The sequence below is a fragment of the Mastigoproctus giganteus genome, chromosome 1 (genome assembly GCF_048544385.1).
Source record: "Mastigoproctus giganteus isolate SK-2022 chromosome 1, ASM4854438v1, whole genome shotgun sequence".
NCBI lineage: Eukaryota > Metazoa > Arthropoda > Arachnida > Uropygi > Thelyphonidae > Mastigoproctus > Mastigoproctus giganteus.
In genome coordinates this window covers 203,389,427-203,410,668 of record NC_143575.1, presented here as the reverse complement: position 1 = coordinate 203,410,668, position 21,242 = coordinate 203,389,427, and the positions used below count along the sequence as shown (strand labels likewise).

The following is a 21,242-nucleotide window of genomic DNA, read 5'->3' as shown; positions in this document are numbered from 1 at the left end:
GATTGTAACATCATGATCCTCTTCAGTCTTTATTATTGTAATGATACTTCAGGTAATATAAAATCATTGAAATAACTTATAAAATTATAAAACTTGATTTGTTCTGTTGAATATCAAATGATAGTCATTTGGGGAGAAAAAGAAAGTTCTTCTCCTTCGGTATTATAATACAAGGGGTTTTTAATTCGAATGCAAAATAGCATTTTGTCAGAGGTTAAACGTTAGTAACCATGATTAGTTTTATTTATAGTCTAGTATCTTAAACTTAAATGATGGCATATTTAAAATATGCTGGCGGTAATTTGTTTATTCATCAAATGACATGCTGTACCTTTAACCGTACACTTCCAGGGTACTACCTTTAAGGGTAGAACATATCATTTGACAAATAAACATATTACCGTCGATATGATTTGGCTGATGCGAATTGGAATTCGCACATAGTACTGTTGCGTCATAGAATTATTTAACTGTACAGCACTTGTCGTTCATACCCATACTGTGTATTTGTCTGTAGAAGTGTTTGCTGACAGACCGATTTGCATGATGTGCGGACGGAAAAACCGGGCATAACTCAGAGGGCAAAATACCTTCTCTTTTCGCCTGAACTTGGATCGTTAAATTTCAACCTGTTATGCATTAAATGCATAACAGTTTGCAATTTAACAGAATTAAATGACAGTTAACTCAGTTACTTGGGTAGTCAGAAGGTTTTGTAATTTATAGACATTCTGTCTATAATTTATAGACAGAATGTCTATAAATTATTCACCTGATTATGAAGCTCGATTAAAATTTTATTCTAAAAGGTATTGTAAAGCGGTTTGCTGCACTTAATAAAGAAACCTCAATGAATTTCATATCACACAACCGCACTTCAGTAAACCCCCACGTGGGCATCCTTTGTAGAACGTCAGTACGGTAGTCGATTTTATTCGAAGTGTTTTGAATCATCTCTTTAAATGGAAATCGCTACCTGTTCAATTCTAGTTTAACTCTGTAACGTTAACTTTTTTTTTGCATACACCTTATCCTTTACGTTGCCCCACAAAAAATTCCATAGGTGTGACATCCAGGAAACGAGGGTACCATGGAATGGGACCATCTCGGTAAATTCATAGGTTTGGAAACTTTTTTTTATTGATAAAATCGCGCACAGGCAAGCTCCAGTGTGGTGGTATCCCATCTTGCTGATAGAATACATGTGGCTGCATGTCTTCCAGCTGAGTTGCAGCATACAATTCCAGCATATCTAGATAATTAGCGGAGCTCACAGTGTTTTCGTGGAAATAAAACGGCCCAATCACCTGGCTGAAGGACAGTGTGCACCACATGTTTACTTTGAAAGTATCACGGTCGTGTTCACGAACTGGTTGGAATTTTCATATTCCCATATAGAACAATTGTCTCTGTTAACTTTACCACACAGATGGAATGTTGCTTCATCACTGAAGACGGAATTTTCCATAAAGTGCTCATCTTCGTCTATACGGTTGAGAATGTGAACAGCGAATTCTTGTCGTTGTGGTTTGTCGTGAGGCTTAATTTCCTGTAGACGATTTGTACGTTGTAAGCATAAAGTTTCAATCTCTTGCGAACCATCATGTGGTAGTTGCAGGCTTGCCCGGCGAGTAGATTTTGTAGGATTTCGAGCGAACACTTCTTGAATTTCCCAAAGTTTTTCTGCGCTAACAGGTGATTCAGAGCAGTTTTTAAGGAGATCACAATGAGCCTGTTAGATTGCATTGTGGTCACTTCCTCGATGGGTGGCCTGTGATGCTGTGGTGTTATTGTGGTTCCAGGGACTGTAGGTGTAGACTGATTGAGGTATTCCTCTTTACTGTTAACTGCTGTATTGTTGGAACTGTTCAGGTTGACTTCTTCATTGTGACCATAATTCCTGGATTGGGCTTCTCCTCATTTTGAATCTTCATAATGGACCTACAAGTGCCAGTTGGATGCTCAGAGATCATCACAACCTTATATTGGGACTTCAATGTGTCAGATACCTTCATGGTATTGCATTGTAATATGGACATTACATTGAAAACGAATTGATCCTCTACAAGGGAATCTGGGATAAGTGTACATCAACGTTATTAATTGTACAGCATTGTAAATAGATTTTGGGGTTGCCTGGAAAGCTGGCTTGGACCAAATAGTGCAATAAAAAGAAAAACAACATTTTTTTTTCTGCAGATGCACTACCCCACCTACTCCTTTCTGGTGCAGCACACACACTGCCGGTTTCTTGAAACTGTTTCAACCATCGCCTCATTGATTGTTGTTGGTGGATCTTTCTGGAATTCCCATTGAAAACATCTCTTTACAGTCACTGGAGATTTGGTATCGCCCACCCACAACACGAACATTGCTTTCTGCTGTACTGTCGCCATTTAAGTGCTGTACTGTCTCAGTTCTTGCTGGGATCAAGGCTACCAGCCGCATGAGAAAGAATTCAGAATTCATTGAGTTGATTTGATAACTGCAGCAAACCATTTTAAGATGCCTATTACAATAAAATTTTAATCGAGCTTCATAATGAGGTGAGTAATTTATAGAGATATCTCTCTGGATACGCTTTTTCGCATATACGCGAATTCAATTTATTTATATCACGGAAAGTTATGTTTCTAGGAACATTTAAATGCAAGTTAGAACAAATCTGTAATAGAGTTACTACCTTTTCAAATCTGTGACTTGGAGATGGCTGGGAAGAAGCGGTAAGTGAAAGCAATCCTGAATTTTTTTTCAAGGATAATAGACATTTTTAAGATTTACTTTATTACTAAAAAAATATTTTTTAAATGTTATTTATTAGGAATAATTAAAAGGGCTTTTCCGATAACTGGTTTTTTGTACAGATTTCTAATTACCAGTTTAGGATCCTTATCAAGGCCATAGTTTGAAACAGCGATCGACAAGTAGTTAGTCACACTGCATAGAAATAAAAATATAATTTTCTTGAGAAAACCAATGCCAGAAATCTCATTAAATAATTTCTTAAATTATGTACAAGGTATATATTATGTTAAGGCAACATATATTAACTTACAATAATATCACATTGGCCTCAAATGGACTGGTAATTATAATTTTGTTTACCATTCTATGAACCGGAGGAATTACAACAAAACTCGGAATCTGAACATGGCATGCGTAAACCTGAATACTCAACTGTAATTTATAATCAGCCTCAGAATTTTTTATAAATACATGCTTTTATGTTTAATTTATAAAACAAAAAACATGCTTTTATGTTTAATAAATTAAACATAAAAGCATGAATATGGTGTTGGATTGATTTTAGTCATGAGTCAAGGTTCTATATGGGTAGCGATGTCAAAGGGAGTTAGGAATCATGACATGGAATGCCATCTCATATGACCGCCTTTCACCACTAATATTTTTTCAAGGTAGTCCACAGGTCAACGTTATGTTGACCGAATGAAACTGTACTTATAATGCTTAGTTAAATAAAAAAATAATCTTTATTCATATCACGGCAAGTTGTGAGGTGTTCAAAAACTAAATGGATATTTCATACACGAAATTGGTACATGTAGAAAAATAATACATAAAATAACAAGCTTTAATCTTTTACCATTTCTCCAATAGTACCTAACTGTTTATTCGAGGGTTATCCAATCTGCGTGCAGCCCGCACTGGCGCGTTATGGCCATGTTGCCCTTGTACCGTAAAGCCCCCAAACAAACAACAACAGCAGCCCGTACCACATTGTCCACAGTTTAAAGCTAATGTATCACAAAATAGTTTCACGTTGAACGTTGAAAATATCCTTTTTCAGTAATATTCGATTTTTCTTTATTATTTATAATATTTTATGTATCTTCTTCAATATTTAACAATATTATTAGCGTTATGTAATAATTGTTGGATTTTTATATTTAATTAATAATGTAAAAAAAAATTTAAAAGTTAACAAAAATGCAATTCTGTTTCGAAAAGTGTGTAATTAGGGATAAGGACCTATTCTTGCATTCTGCGACCTGCAGCATTTTATATGTTTTAGCGCCTAGCTAAAAGTGGTTCGACGCCCTGATTTATTCAACGAGAACAGTACTCGGCCCCATCTGCTAATGTTTGTTGGGCAGTTTCTCTGCAATACCGACATGTTTCCCTCGTCTGCTAGATCCTCCATTCCTGATTTGCTCCTTTTAAGTGTGTCTGGGACATTATGGGACGATAACTTAGATCCATATCTCAACCAGTCCAAAATATAATGGTTTAAGGAGAGTTAATGCAGCCATGGAAGAACATCCCTCAAAAGGATATCAGGCAAGCGTCTGACTGCGCCAAGAGGCATAATGGCTCGCATTGCTTACAGAGGGGGGTTCATCCTTCATACTCATGTTTACTAGTTTTCCGCTTTCAGTAAATATTTTTTGTTCCGATGTTTTACTGGTTTCCTGCCTTTATCCTAACCTATTTGTATACCAAAGCTGAGATAAATCAGTTTGCATTTTAGATTGGGTAATGTTTTCTGATACTGAGTGTATGTAAATATAATTTTAGTTATATTTATCAACATTACTGGAAAAAAATGTTTAAATTAATCAAATTAAATTAAATTTTTTAAATTACGCACTACTGGAAAAAAAAAAAGGTTTTTTACCCGTTTTCTTACCGGATAAATTTAAAAATCTGTGAAATAAAAGTAAAACAGAATGTCTGAATATAAACAAAGTTGAAAGCGAATAGGCTAATAGGATAGGAATTGTTAATTGAATCTGTACTAGATGAGAGTGTAACAGATGATCAACTAAATTTATAAAAATAACTAAAACTAATCTTGATGTTCTTTAAGCTTAAAAATAACTTAAATGAAATAATTTTGATTATAAAACATGAAAACATGAAACGAGTGCAAATGATAAAAAAATTCATTTTTAGTGTACAATATCTTTATAGCAACAGTAGGATTCAAATGTAATCGGCATCATAAATCAATATATTTACAAGATGGGTAATGGTAGTGGAGAGTCTTTACTTGAAATGTGAAAAATACGTTCTAACATTTTAAGGTTCAGTGTTTTTACATTTTTTTTTAAAGAAAGGCTTACTGGAATTTTTTATATTTGTTTATATATTTTTTAATTTTGTTTTTGTATTTTTCATATAGTTTAATGTTTCAAATGAAAATAATACTTCTTTAGATTCAAAGTAATGCCTATTTACACACTAAATTATGAAAACAAAAAAAAAATCACTCCGGTAATTAGCAACTAGCTTTTTTAAAGATAGTGTCTCATTAAAGAACTTCTAAACCACACATGCAGAAATTAGAATCCAGAATAAGATAATATTTTAAAGGTTTAACCTTATTTAATAAAATCTCGTATATCTTCTGCTGCGTTTCTCTTTACTTCCGTACAATGTTCAGTACCTAGGATATGCGAAAAGTATTTCCGGGGCTGCATTATCTATCCAAAGCTCATTCGGAAAGAAATCGCCTATGAAGGACTTCGGGACATATTTCTACGAACTTTTCCCAAGTCTGTCAGGCTTTCAGCACTTTGCCACACACACACACCCCTGGGATCATAAAAGAACAATGAAATTTTCATGGATGGTGTTCCATCGACTGCTCGAGAGAGAGAGAGAGAGAGCCACAGAGCCACTAGTCCTTCAACGGTAGGAACATATTTTCTGAATTACATTCGCGCAGTACATTTGTTGCTATGTGAATAGTAGCTATCTGGAATTGTACTCTCTTTTCCTATATCTAGTTCATACGATAAATGATGGCCACTAGCAGGGAGAAAAAGACAAAAGATGTAGAGAATATAGCAGAGACAAATAATAAACCTTTTATAAAATTACAAAACAGTTTTGATAAAATGCTTATTCAGACAAAACATATGACAAACCAGCTACGAAGAATTAAATCAATTTCGACTTCATTAAACTGAGCTTATAGTTGCATGTATTATAGGTTTAGGAATTAAAACGTCGTACGTTATCCTGGTGTATTCAAGCCCATGTTTTATTTATTTTTCTCTAATAGAAGTTCGGAGACTTTGGCATGTACTAAAAGCAAGAAAACTAGATACAGTATTTACTCGCAAACATTCTGCAAGGATTGTTAAAAATATATAAACCTCATCGAAAAAACAGTCCAAAAATGGTACATAAAAGAGAAAGCCAAAAAGAGAGAAGTTCTACTTAGATAGCATTACATTTGCAGTTGTTCTGTGACGTAACAATGTTTTTTGATATCCACACGATCACTAGTGTTATTCATTTAATAACAGTTCTGCGCATGCAGACGACCTCATGCGCAGTAATATATATTGTTAAACATTTCTAAACTTTGCGTGTTCTGGGCAACAAAACTTTTATTGGCTTCTTACATCAAAACGTCACATTTAGCAAGGTTGAAAGCAAAATGTTGTGATTAGAGTCACGCAATAGCAAGTTTCTCGAGAAATCTGCTTAATGGAAGCTTTGCGCCTACTGGAAAGAGTTTTTCCACTAGAAAATGCAAGAAATTTCCCATGAAATAGATGTTATGCTAAAACTCTAGTTCTGAGTTAAAGGGAAAATTTCTCAACTCGGAATTTATATTTCTTAGTCTGAAATATAAAGACTGGTTTTTTTCGATAATTGAATTTTTTTTGCCTCATTCGTTTCATTATTGAACAACTTTGAATTAATAAAGTGAACAGGGTTCTTTTCCCTTAATTTCCTACTAAATGCAAGTTTTATTTTACTTCTAGTTATTAGCATAATCGAGTAAATAAAATTGAACATTAATTCAAAAGCAGTTTTTAAAACTTTATCACACGTTATGAATATTTATGGAAATATCTTTTTTCTGTAACTAAACTATTTGAACAACTGCAGCTTAGATTAGCATGTCTACACTAAAAAATATCATAGAACTAACCAAAAAGCACGTAGATTAACTTTCACTGTTGATCATAGATACAACTCTACATGGCGTCGGTTTAGTTATATCGGTGTGTATGTGTAGCACCAAATTATATTTTATTTGATCAGTTTTCTGGACGAAAAAGCCAAGTTTTTCTGGGAAAAGCACTATGCTTATTAACCCTCGCCTGAGACAGACTAATTCAGCCACGTTGTGAAAAAGCTTAGACGTTTTTCACCAGGTGATAAACGTCTAAGGGTCCTACGTGGCATGTTGTCGACTTGGTATGTGTGCAGACGTCCCTACTGATGCTATTCCTCTCCTATGCAAATCGGACCTTTTAGGTCCGTCATTTTCGTTGGTTATTCAGGAATCTCAGATGCGTCGTTCAAGATGAACCCAGAGGTTCTCGATATGATTCGTGTCATATCCGGCAACTGTAGTTGTCTTGGTAGATACTATTTCTACAGAATTGGCACCTTTGGGCTCTGGAATTGTTTTAGAATATCGCCATCTGAATTCAGGTCAGTACCATGGAACGAACCTAGTCCACAAGAATCTTCACTTACATCCTCCGGGATATGGCCAAAAGAATAGCGAGAGGATCGTGTCGTACATGTATTAGAGATTCACTGCTTGGCACGACTTTCACCACATCATGCGCCCGCCAGTGATAAACAGTGAATTGCGATTCGTTGGACCAGACTAAGTGTTTGCAGTACTTCACTAACTATTTTCGCCATTCCAGGGCTCGAAATGAATCGGCCTACCAGAACGCCGCTCCGATTTTTATCATACATCGATAATATCAAGCACATACTTGATTATTTAAAATAAGGTATTTTTCACGATTCCGATTCGTAAAAATTTTACATTTCGATCCTTGCCCCATTCCCCACATCTCTGCAAACGGATTCATTTATTTCGCTCACACGCGAAAGGCCTGTGAATTGTCCTACAACTGTGCAGACCCTTGTCTTGAACTTACGTGAACGTTGTACTGATGGGTTGATTTCCGCCAGCCTACCACGAAGAGACACCTGTCGTCAAGTGTTGGATATTATGGTGATTGTCTGCATTCTTGCCTTTTGATTTTTGCAACTATGGCCGGTAACATGTTAGTAAGCACGGTGATATAACACAGCGGTTATAATCACCATACTCCTACACTGGATGGAAAGGGCCCGAGTTAGAATTCCGTCAATGAGGTGAGGAATTTGTATGGGCTTTTTTAATAACATTGCCGAGTTAGACGGTAACCGGAGTGAGCAGCAAAGATTTCTTCCAGAAAATATCTGTTTATGTGTAGCAAAACCAGTTAATTATTAGCGAACATAAGCACTTATGATTTTTGTCTCTCTTGAGATCACTGATGTCGCCTTCCTTTCCCTTGGTACCTTTAATGATTCCAGAAAGCTTTGCAGCCTTTTCATATCTGTTGAACCACATGACCCAGCACTTCACAGACTGCTTTTTTTCCCTTTTGTTCTTTAACGGCAGATTGCACAATATGCATATCGACCGTGAGTACAGACTTCTGTTTACGGATATTAGTGACAAACCCTGGTCGTTAAATAATAATTCGGTTTGATTTCGTTGACTTCTTGGTTTTCACCTATGAGTAGTATAGTAGTTATAATCACTGTCCTCCCCACACCGGGTTAAAAAGTCTTGACTTCAAATTTCTTTAATCATGCGAGGAATGCATGTTTTTTTTTTTTTTTTTCTTAAAACAGCCATTACGTTACTTCCCACTCTGTGTAGAAAAGGTCTCGATTTGATCCCGTTCAATGATGCAGGGAACTTTGTGGGTTTTTTTTTTTTTTTTTTTAATGCCGTAGCCAAGTTAGTCGGTATAAACGAAAGGCAGCAAGGTTTGTCTCCCAGAAACTGTAACGTTTATACTCAACAATTCCAATTCTGGTCAGTCAAATTGACCAGAGAACATACACACTACTTATACACAACTTAGGCGTATAAGTTGCCAGTTACCAGTGGGTGACCCAAAATTTAAAATGTTTGTAGTAGTAGTGGCAAATGATGCAAGAAAGCAAGCTTATATAGCATCAGTCCTTTTTTGGTTTTCTTCCATAACAGCTTAGCCCGCACGATACATCGCCGTCTGGGTTCGATTTCCGTCGATGACAAGAGGAATTTCTAAAGTCCTCTGAAGTGAGCCAATAGCTAGCCAATCTCTGGTGAAGGGAGTACAGTTTTTCTCCCGTGTTATTTCGGCTTTTTCAGTCCACAAAAAGTGTTGATCACCTCGCGAATGCACCTTTGTATACAAAATAAGAATTTCAATTTTTTGCCTTTCTTGGTTATCTCATAGTTAGATTACAATGAAACATTGTGGTCTGAGCAGTCGATGCTTTCAAAATTCCCAAGAAAGGTAAGCTTTATACTTTGTCACGCATCTCATTGGCAGAAACTTTCGAAAAATCACTTTCTGACTGCTGTTTTAGCTTTTTATTTTTAATAAAAAAAATATTTGACACGCGTATCATTCCAGTGTAGTTCTCTTATTACCAGTTATGTCATGTTTCAGTCATATCTGATTTACTTCAAAAACTAATTCTGATGGGATCCTTCCACTTGTTCAGATTACGAACCTAAGGGGGCATAAATTCAAATTAAGAAAGGACAGATGTAGAATAGATGTGCGGAAATTTGCCTTTAGCCAGCGGGTGGTTAATTGCTGGAACAAACTTCCAACTGTCGTTGTGGAAGTTGATAGGTTGAATAAATTTAAGGAGGAACTGGACAGGCATTTGGAGGGAATGGTGTGATTTTTTTTTTTTTTTTTGGGGCTGATGCTGCATAAGCTCATACATTTGCTTTCTTGCATCACATGCCACTACTACTACTATCCAAAATGGCGAATCAGTGCGCTTCTTTAAAAAAAAATTTAGTTGAATTAAGTTTATTTGTTTAGCTTTGTTTATCATCATTAAAACTTTTATGAACTTATGTAAGCAATTTTTTCTGAACTGGTTTGTAATTTTCCTTTTCCATTCATAATTTCATTTCATTTAATGTTTGAGACCGACCCACGACGAACTATTATTGACAAAGGCATATTGCTCCTTATATGCTGTCTGTAAATTGCCTGTGTTTTATGTCGATTTTCTGTTTGCTGGATGAAAAACCCGAGTTTCCAGGAGAAAAGATCATGCTACCCTCGCTTGAGACCCACCGGTTCAACCACGTTGTATAAAGAGGTCTATAAAACATAATCACGTCATCGACTGGACTCGAACTCAGTCTTTTCCACTCGGTTTGGGGAGGACAACTGCCCTATTACTAGGGCAGTATCGCCATTCTCAGTAATGAATCGTGTGTCAGAAATAGAAATATTGTGGTCTTTCACTACAGATGAGGGATTAGAATCGATATAAAGACAGTACTTCTCACTATTACCAGAGCATGTCGCACAGTAAGCACACTTGCGCTACAATTGCTGGCCAGAGCTCTCCCACTTTACCTGGAGGTAGCCAAAAGAGGCTTGTATTATAGACTTAAAAAGGGCATACCCACAGAATTTCTGGGGATAGCCCTTGATACAGCCAACACCTTCAACGCTGAAACAAAAAGAATAGCCACAAAGCTCCACGAGCTATGGTAAACAAAGTGGGAGCAGGAAACCAGAGGTCTGGTTACCAAAAGGTTTCTGCCACGGGTGGCAATGGTTAGCCCAAAGCCACGTGAGTGATATGCCTCTGAACTTTTTACAACGTTTATATTGACAGGTCACGGCTCCCTAAAGGCGAAACTAACTTCCTTAGGGCTGACTGATGACCCAAACTGCACCTGTGGCGAAAATGAAGACTGGGAATACACTCTATATTAATGTATAATTTATGACATCCCCAAAACAGCTTATAGGACAAACTGGCCTCCTTCCCAGGGAAGAAGAACACCTGTTTATCATAGAAGAGGAAAACTATAAAGCCTTTACATCCTTCACAAAGAAAGCATTCGAAATTACCAGAACTATCCAAACAATGGCAATTCAGCCCTCCCAGCAATTAAACAACAATCAATAGTTAAAATTACCCACGCCTCCCACCACGCCCGGACGATGACTTAAAAACTGTCAGTTTAGCAGTATTCTGCGCGCTGACAGAAACCTAACACAACAAAACCGGATTGAAGTGGATACCCCCCCCCAGAACTACCCTACCATGTGCAGGAACCTGGGGCCCCACACCAAATAAGTAACCATGTAGGGGCAGGGAGATGTACAGCAGCCAGGAAAGTAGATTAGCTGAAAAATATCAGTAAACTAGTAGCAAGGGGATGCAATGTAGAATGAAAGACAGAATGAATAGGCTGGGCATTGAGTGAAAGAGTGAATTTGGAAGTATGGAAAATGGGAATAAATGTCAGTTTTGGTGAAAGAAAGAGTGACCCTGCATGAGGGAAAGAGATTGAATGAGTGTTATTGTGAATGAGTGGAGGAGCAAATGTAATTGGCCGAAAGAATACAAAGTTAAAAATAACTTATATTACTTTATATATACTAACAAACATTTATTGACGCAAACACTATCACTGCATTCTCCCCTGGCCTGCACCACAACTGAAAAATAACAGTAAGTTGAGGTGCCCGGAGAGTGCAGTGCAGTGCAGAAAGCAAGAGTCGAATAAATGAAATGAATGCCAGACAAATGAATGAGTGTAAATGCGTGAGAAAAAGAATACAAACCATAAATGTTACAGTTAAGTTTCATCCCTAGTTCCAATCATTTATATTCTTACTTATTTAACTAATATGCATTAGTATTAAATTTATATTACACACCATCTCATCCCCCTGGTGTGTGTGTGTGTCAAAAAATATGAATGAGTGAGTGGGGAAAAAAATTATATACAGGGTGATTCACTACCAGTGCGACAAACTTGCAGGAGGTGTAGGGGGCACAAAGACGAATCTGCATCACATAGCATTGGCATTGCAGGGTCCGAAATGGCTTCATCATGCGGTAGAGGACGTTGAACAGGAGGTCGCGTGAACAGTGATCCCGCTGGAAGTCAGCATTTGCGAAACGATTCCTGAGGCAGTAGGATGGACAAGTATTCAAACGTTGAACTGGCCGACATGCACCTCGTGTATGGATGCGGACTGTAACGGGTGCACCGCTCTGCACTTGTACCAGGAACGTTTCCCGCACAGGCGTGCTCCTTATCATACGATTTTTGCATGTGTGCACAGACGGTTACGTGAGACTGGTTGTTTCACGAGAGGTACCATGAATCGAGAGCGAATGACGAGGACGTCAGATAATGAGGAGAATGTCCTACGTCTTGCAGAAGGCAGTACGAGTACTCGAGCGATAGGCCAACGTTTGGGTATTTCCCAATCCACTGTATGGAGGATACTGTCAACAAACCAAATGAGTTCATACCATCTGCAATGATTCCAATCATTGGAACCTGCGGATTATCCACTCCAGAGGACTTTTGCTACTTGGTTTCTTCAACAGAAATGGTTCGCAAATGCTGACTTCCAGCGGGATCGCTGTTCACGCGACCTCCCGTTCAACGTCCTCTACCGCATGACGAAGGCATTTCGGACCCTGCAATGCTATGTGATTCCGATTTGTCTTTGTGCCCCCTACACCTCCTGCAAGTTTGTCGCACTGGTAGTGAATCACCCTGTATATAATCCAATAGAAAAAAAAATTATTATTATAAAATATAAGAAAAAAGTATAAAAATAGAATGCAAGTAGAGTGAGAATGTAGATTATGAATGAAGTAAATGTCTCTCTCTCCCACTCTCCACTGTCAGCGAACATATCCTACTCCCGGATCAGGGTGGGCAGTTTGACTATCCTACTGGAATCGACACAACACGCCATTTGGCGATCTGAACTGGGTACTCAAACCCAGTTCCTTTAAAACTCCATCCCCAGGCAGGGGGGAGAAGCCGGGTCTCTTTCTCGGCCCCTCCCTGCCTCCCCAATACTTCGCCTGGTGGGGCTCGTTCCCACTGATCTCTTTGCAGATGCCTACTCTATCGTCCCCATCCTTCTACCTGTTTTTCCTTAATATTCAAACTCCCTCCCACTCTAACTGAGCCGACCGAGTATGCCCCCTAAACAATGCTGCCAAGTTCTAATCAACGTCTAAATTCAGTCAGTTTCTCAAAAACCTTTTTTGGCCTTTCCGAATTCTAATGTTCATCCTTTCCCCCTTTTTCTTTTTTTTTTTCTTTTTTTTTTTTAATATAGGTCTTTTCACTGAAATCCGTGGAAAGTAGGTGGTTTATTAGGTGGCAGGACCTTCCAGAGTACTGGATGCCTGATCTGCCTTCTCGAGGTAAAGTGTGGGCAATGGTGGGTCCCAACGGCTAAATGGTCAGAGAAACAACAGAACATAACACTACACGACATTCCACTCCCCACACACTTTTTAAATCTCTGACCTCCATAGAGTTCTGTGCCACCCAAACAGAGTACACAACGCGGAGAGGCTCCTCCGTAGCCAGGTTGGCAGGAGCAGCAGTGCGTAGTACACGCTTCTTGATTAGACTGGGGTTCGAGCCCGTGACCACCAAATACGGAGAATGCGGAAAGGTCAGGGAATGACTACCGCATATCCCCGGAGCAATATGGCCTTAGTTGCTAATGCTCCTAAAAACCAAAAACAACAACAACGCGTTGATGGGGGGGGGGGCCCTGATGCCATCAGACAACTAATACACTTTACTTTACAGATGAGGGAGGACGTATGGTTGTTAAAAAAGAGTCTATTGGGTCGGGTGGGGGCAGAATTTATAGTTACGCTTCTGATTATTGGACAAATGCAGCAATAATCTTTTAATATGATAGAAAGAATCTGAGATTTCGATCCGGGATCCATTCAGGTGTTTATTACTTAATTAATAAATTCTCTTGTGTAATTAGCATTTGTTTCCTTTGACAGTTTATAAATAATGAATACAGTGTAGATTTAGTTTTAATATGGTAGAAACTAGTATTGGATCATGTCGATTGCGTTGTCAAATACTGTCAAACTTGTGATTAATGACTCATTTTAATGAAGAAAGATGTGTGTACAGAATTATTTCAACTTGAGAATTGTGATGGTAGTAAATACTGTTTATATGTAATTTTTATTTCGTTTATTTTCATTACGAGAGTTTTCGAAAGAAATTGTCGATGACATTATATGCCTCACATGCAGTTATCTAAAATAAAATTCTTCCTATCTTGCCAAAAGTGGAACTTCCTTATAGAAATGCAGAGAGAGCAATGGGCAATGTCACTTTCTGCACTAATTATACTTAAGACATTGTTTAATGTAAGTAGACGCGTGAAACGCAGGTAGATGCATATCTAGAGAAGAGGAGACCTCCCAGTGATTCTGTTCGGCTTCCAGATTACTATTACTGGGATCTAGTGATCATGCCTTGTTTCCAGGGTTACATCAATGGAATCCGAGGTATGCAGCCGTGCGCCACGAAACTCGGAAGGGGGATCTTGGTGGGTGATGGGCCCAGCCTAATACACCGCTTTGGACCCTCCTTTTTTTCGACCCTTTTTATGGGCCATTTTCACAATGTGGCTGAGTTAGTTGGTCTCAGGCGAGGCTAGCATGGTTTTCTCCCGGAAACTCGGAACAGACCTCAGAACACACGCAATATACACGGAGCAATATGGCCTTAGTTGCTGATGGTCCTAAAATCCTATAACAACAACCTTGATTCTTAATTAAGTACTCTCGGTCTTGATGACTTTCTCCCCTCCCCCAGGCTGTTAAGAAGATGGAAATACCTTTTCTTTGTAATGACCTTCCATTTTTCCCTAATTTAATCCTTTCTTCCGTTGTCCAGAAATGGGAGTGTTTCTTTGTCGACAATTGCAGAATCATGTCTCTAATGACATAATAATAGTAGGATTATGATGCATAATTATTGTTTTTCCCCTTCTCCATTTATTTCTTTATAGTTGTAAATTTCTCTTCTTTCCGGATTACCTTTATCGAGATATAATCTCTTACTAATGCAAACTTTCTAGGGAAAAAAAAAAAAAAAGTCATCTTACTTCGTAAACTTAAATGGCTTTTAATCTGTTTCCGTTACATCTGATTACTTTTCTTCAGGATTTGAGGCAACTTATTTTTCTCTCATCCTAATTAATCTTTATGTACGAGGGATGATCAAAAGTTCATAGAAAATGATATATTAATAAATTATAGAATATGTTGTTTTGATAACTTAGTGTTTTATAAAATAAAACATTAAGCTATCAAAACATGAAAAAATATATCATGAAAAATTGTGTGTTAGCATCTTATGCAGTTTCTAAAATATATTTTTTATGCTTTTAAGAGGGAAGAAGAAGAATAAATATCCAGCATATGGAGTATTGTTCAGTAATCAGATTTTTTTTGACCAAAGATGGTAAAAATGCTAAAAAAATCCATGAAAGAATAGCTAGAGTGTTGGGGAAGTATCGCCCATCGTGCTGTTGTTACCAGATAGTTGGCAGAGTTCAAAAGAGGACGGGAATCAGTTAAGGATGATCCAAGGCTTGGTCAGCCGCTGAAGCAATCAATTTTGAAAAAACTGGCATCACTGATAAAAAGTCCGCTTCCGTTCATCATTTGGTCTTGTACTAGTACTAATTCCGCATTACGTGCGTAAGGAAGTTAAACATCTTGCAAGTTCTGTCAGAAAAAATGAAAATATGGGGAACAGATTGATATTCTCTCAAAGGTACAAGAAATGAAAATTTCGCTACGTAACCAATTCTGGAGCAGAATCTAAATTAGTTAGCTAAACTAATAATACTAAATTTTGATATATTTTACTGGATCTCAGGACACGTAGTAATAACTGGACATGAACGAGCAGAAAAAGGAGCAATTGCAACGATCCACACACACACACACACATCCCATAAAATATCCTACACTGACTATAAATCAGTCAATACATACCAGCTGTATGAAACAGTGACAACACAATGGCAAGAACAAGTTAATAATAAGCTGACAATTGAAACCAAGCTAGGCAGTGTAAACGGTACGTTACATTTTAGACAAATTTGATTTTATTTCTTAAATTAGCTGCATCTTTTCTTTTTCTGTGATTAAAGAAGTGAAGAGTAAATAGCTAATTATTCCGTTAATAACTAATAATATACAAAATTTTTCACATTTTGAAAAAAAATTACTAAAGAACATTTAGTAACGCTTTACTTATTTCCTCCTGGACCTTTAATAAAAACTGACATGCAACCTGTAAATTCACGGATCATTTGTGATTTAATAAGATAAAAATAGGAGGCAATACCTGTCTCAGATCGTAGTATGCAGTCATCATTTTTGTAACGTGCTTTACTTATTTTCCCCTGAATTTAATAAGGATTGAAAGATTAACACATATTTCACGGTTCTGCTGCGATTAATATAATAACCAAATAGTAATAATTTATCATTTATATATTTAGTGAACTGATAAAAAAAAAAGCGAGCTCATCAGAAAGAAACTACTTTATATGCGCTAACCGAGAACATTTCTTTTTTGCGCACCTCTCATACTGCCCATTCATTTCTGAAATCAGTACACGACAACAAATATCCAATGTTTCAGCTACAGTATATGATATATGGATAGTTTATATGATACACTGTCATGAGCCAAAACATTATGCCACCTCTGTCTACATGAATGGATGCATCCCACAGCACCTGGGAGTTACGTCACCGACCATCGCAGCATATATAGTGACAGCACGGGTAATGCTATCAGTACGAAGCACATGCAATGGGGAAAGGGAAGGACCTGCCGGAGTTTTAACGGGTAATTATTTGCGGCGATAGGAAGACAGGAACCAGCATCTCAGCTACTGCACGTAGTTGAAGTAGTAGTTGAAGGTGTGGTGGGAATGGTTTGAAGAACATGACCACCACTGCTTGATAGTCGAGGTGAACAGCGGTTGGCACGTGCTTTCCGGCACAACAGATTACTTACGATCCGTCAATTAACTGTAGACTACAACCAAGGTGCACAGAGAAAAGTTTCCACGAACACCATCTAGCAGAAGCGCTTGCGAATAGGCCTACGGAGTAGGTGACCTCTTCAAGGTTATAGTTCCATCATGCCGATGGACGGGTGTGTGTTCGACGTCTGGCAGGTGAACAACCAGCCAGCACTTCTGGAAGAAAACAGGCTGGTGATGGTGGTATCGTGGTTTGAGGTATTCGTGAACGTAACTGAGTTTCGTCATTGAACAAACTATCTTCGCCAGATCCTACCTCGGCATTATTTCGGACAAAATTTTGCTTTGTATGGTGACCGTGTATCCAGATGCCATTGGACTTTTTCAACAAGGCAACGCCACGTGTCACAAGGTTCTCATTGTGTACGAATGGTTCAAGGATCATGTCCCAGCATTTCCTGCACTCCCCTAGCTGTTGAATTCCCCAGACATAAATTCCATCGCACTTTTGTTGGATGAGATGGAACGCAGCATTTGGCAGTGCCTCGCTCTGTTTCCTGATTCCGAACGTCCAGCTGGTCCAGGATACCCGAGGATACCTTCCTCGGTCTCGTGGAGTCGATGCCACTATGGGGACAAGCGGTTATCACGGCGAAAAGCGACCGAACATGCCATTAGGTAGCTGGTCATAATGTTTTGGCTCATGAGTGTTATTAAAAAATTATAAGTAAATAAATGAACAGAAATAATAATTGCCGGATTTCTATTTGTTCGATTTCAATGAAATTTGGGATGACTAGACTCCTAAATATAAAATTTCATGAAAATCAATATATTGGGAGTCGAGTTGTCACATGCGGAGGGACAAACGAACGAACATGATGGAAAGAATAGGGTGTTATATATGCGAACCTGCCTAAAAACACTCCAACAGTGGGCCTATACCTTAAGGCGAAACAAGAAGAGGTTGTTCTTGCTAGATTATGGATCGTGCATGCCTTCATTGCCCATTCTTACCTAATTTAGAGCAGAGCTGAAGACGCTGTTTAATTCCACGTCTGTCATACTATACATATGGTCACCCCCTATTACTTGTCCCACTTCGAAAATTAGAGAATTGTATCTTAATGAAAAATCTTTTGCAGAGGTACAACTTTTCTCTATTGTTTTGCCTGCTGTTCCAGTTGTTTAATATAATTAATGTTTAGTTTAATTTACTGCCTTTATTCAATTATTTGACATGTTCATTAAAAGACAGCGTTTAAATGAAAAGTTCTGCTCATCCTTGAGTAGAAATACTACAGCTACTCAGAATTTGCTAATGCAGCATTCAAAACTACTCTATAACTCGAAAGGAATTTCAGGTTTCAGTGGATAGGCACGCTGAAGTGAACTAATTATTTCTCTCTAAGCTATTGGTTTCTCCGTGTCTTTTGAGAATTGGAGTATTACGTTATGCAGATGAAAATAATTCCTTCTGAAAACAGCAACGGAAAACATACACGAATGGCTTTGTCTAAATTTACCAGTCACTAGTAGTTTTATATTTAAGCTTTTACCAAATATTATCTGAAAACGAAAAGCTTGATTTTGTCAAAAAAAAAAAAGAAAAAAAAAAGTCAGGTTCATGCACAATTTAATATGCAGTATTTTATTACGCGGCAGGATCTGAAGCGTTTTTAAAACTTTTCTCCACTTCATATACAAATTAGTGAAACAAATAACCAATAAAATGCTACGGTGCACACCAATGGTTCTTAAACTTGTGTTGCTTGCGTACCAACTATTTCCCGAGCAAAATGTCACATACCACACTCCGCCACTGACAGATTTGATCTACATGACGAAGCAAGCATCTCACTTTTAAGATAAAAATTTTAAAATGATTGGGTCAAGTGATTTCGCTTTACACCTGGAATTATTTTTTATAGTGCCTGTTTTTATTGGATATTCTCGAAGAATTGCAATGACGAATTATAATAAACACAATAATGCTATTAGTATTATTAGATAACGTATTCCCCATTGATGAGTATGAAATTAATTATACATAGGAAACAATGAATAAATGGGCGAAAACCGTTCATTGTCCATGTTATTGTTAGGCACTTAGCAATAAAGTAAGACAGGGCTGATATTTGTATGGATGAAGAGAAGTGCCGGTAAATATCTGCTTTAGATAAATAGGGAATTTGACTTAGTAATACACTACAGTAATAAATATGAAATACGTGTAGTTTAAATATATATATATATTTATTTAAATAATGGTTAAAAGTTAAGATATAAGAAAAAAAATAATAAATAAATATTAAGCTATCATTATAGCACATCCTCCACATGCCATACTACTGGCTTATGTTTTATTTATATATATATATATATATATAAATAAGTGTTACAAATGAAAGTAATATGAAATAAAAGTAAATATATATGGAGAAGTTATTAATCAAAAAAATGCCAGGCCTAGTTGAGAAAAAAATAAGAGGGAAAGAACCTAAAAAAAAAAAAATCATTAAGTAGAATTAAGGTTGAATTAATGCCGAATTAACAGGCTAATCATATGTACAAAAGCTGAAAAAAAGAGGGGAGGGTAATAGAGATTAAAATTAAATTCAAAAATAAAAATTAAAGAATTAAAAATTTACAAAATTTTAAAATTAAAAAAATTAAAAATTTGTACATAGATCAGGTATTTCATCAGGGGGCTACACCTGATCATGTACCAAACACTGTGTTTCTATGCAAACTCATGTTGATGGAGAAGCTATTAAAATGAAATAGATATGAAAAAAAATAATAATCTCCAGAAACACAAGTAAGGTAGCCCCAACGCAGTGTGTTTTAGATTAATAAATTGAGTCGATAGTATGTAAGAACGCAAACGCAGTGTGTTTAGATTAATAGATTGAGTAGAAAGTATGTAAGAGCGCAGTGTGTTTAAGTTGAAAGTATGTCAATTAAATGTATGTAAAATAAATAAAATAATAATAAATAAATAAATAAATAATAAATAACAAGGTAGCGGTATAGAAAAAGGAAGCAATGCAAGGTAAGGGAGGGAAAAGAAGTTAAAAATATAGAGGCGAAGATAGTAAGAATAAGAAAAGTGAAAATGTCCGAATCACCCTCGTATTACACTAATAGTTCAACGGACGGAAAAACGAAGAGTAGAAAGATGTAAAGAGAAGGAAAAGAGTTTAAAGGATACTAGGCAAGCCGAGTGCGTAAGTACCCAACCTCATAGAGAGGGCCTTGGCTGTGAGAGTGTTAGTAGAAGTGGAAATTAATACCGCTAGCTTGTAGTGTATATTTGGAGTGATAGATATATAAAATGTGAAAAGGAGAAAAATTAAATACCTATGATATTTGGCAGAAATACATTGGGTGGAATATAATCAAAAAATGAAGATACAAATATGCGATCATGATTAATAAAGTACAATTATGCGAATATGATTAATAAGAATGGAATGTAAACAGAGGGAGAACTATGAAAACGATGGTGGAGTTGCTCAGAAGAGAAGAACTATGGGAGCCCTCTGTTCTCTGGCCAAAGTAAAATAGAGAAAATAAGATTGATCATAAGTAATTACTAGTGATATTAAATTAAAAAATGAAAAGAAAAACTTAGAAAGTGAAAGAACACGAACATCGTTCTAATAGAAGTCATAAGGTGTGATCACTTTCCAAGCAGTGGAAATACCACCATTCAAATGTACAACTATACAGGTATCAAATTAACCCTAATAAAATTTAAGAAATTAATTGGAATGTCATTATTGCGAAGTTTGATATAGAGATCATTTAAAGCACCAGCGAAAAGTGATTGATTGCTGCTAATATTAGCCTCTATCTCTATATATATATATATATATATATATATATAGTGCCCATAATTAAAGTATCAGGTGCCTTCATAGCCAGGTGCAGCAGTGCGTAGACACGTTTCTTGATTAGATCGGGGTTCGAGCCCGTGACCACCAAATACGAAAGATGCGGAAAGGTCAGGGAATGACCACCGTATATCCCCGGAGCAATATGACCTTAGTTGCTGAAGCTCCTAAAAACCAAATAACAACAATAATTAAAGTGTCCCTATTCAGAGCTCTCTGTAGCTCTAAGTAATAAGCGGAATACCAGAAAAATTAGTAAGTAAACTATTCAAGGCATGGGGAGAAGGATCCCGTGAAAAAAAAAAATATTAGCTCCAAAAATCTGCCGATAGGGGATAATATGGCGCTGTAAAAGAGGAAAGACATAACAAAGTACCAACAAATAAATAACTAAGATAAACTTTAAGGAAATTACAAAATTTTATTTGTGCTCTTTGGAGAAAAAAAGAAAGAAACTGAATTGCACTAAAGTTTTAAATCCAAACTAAAAAATAAG

The 21,242-nt window shown here is 36.9% G+C and overlaps 1 protein-coding gene across 7 annotated transcripts in view; it reads left to right on the top strand.

The window, feature by feature from the left end:
* The window catches only part of LOC150091454 (protein still life, isoform SIF type 1-like), a 1,372,582-nt gene that overhangs the window by 536,097 nt on the left and 815,243 nt on the right, over positions 1-21,242 (top strand). The gene's annotated exons all lie outside the window — the stretch shown is intronic.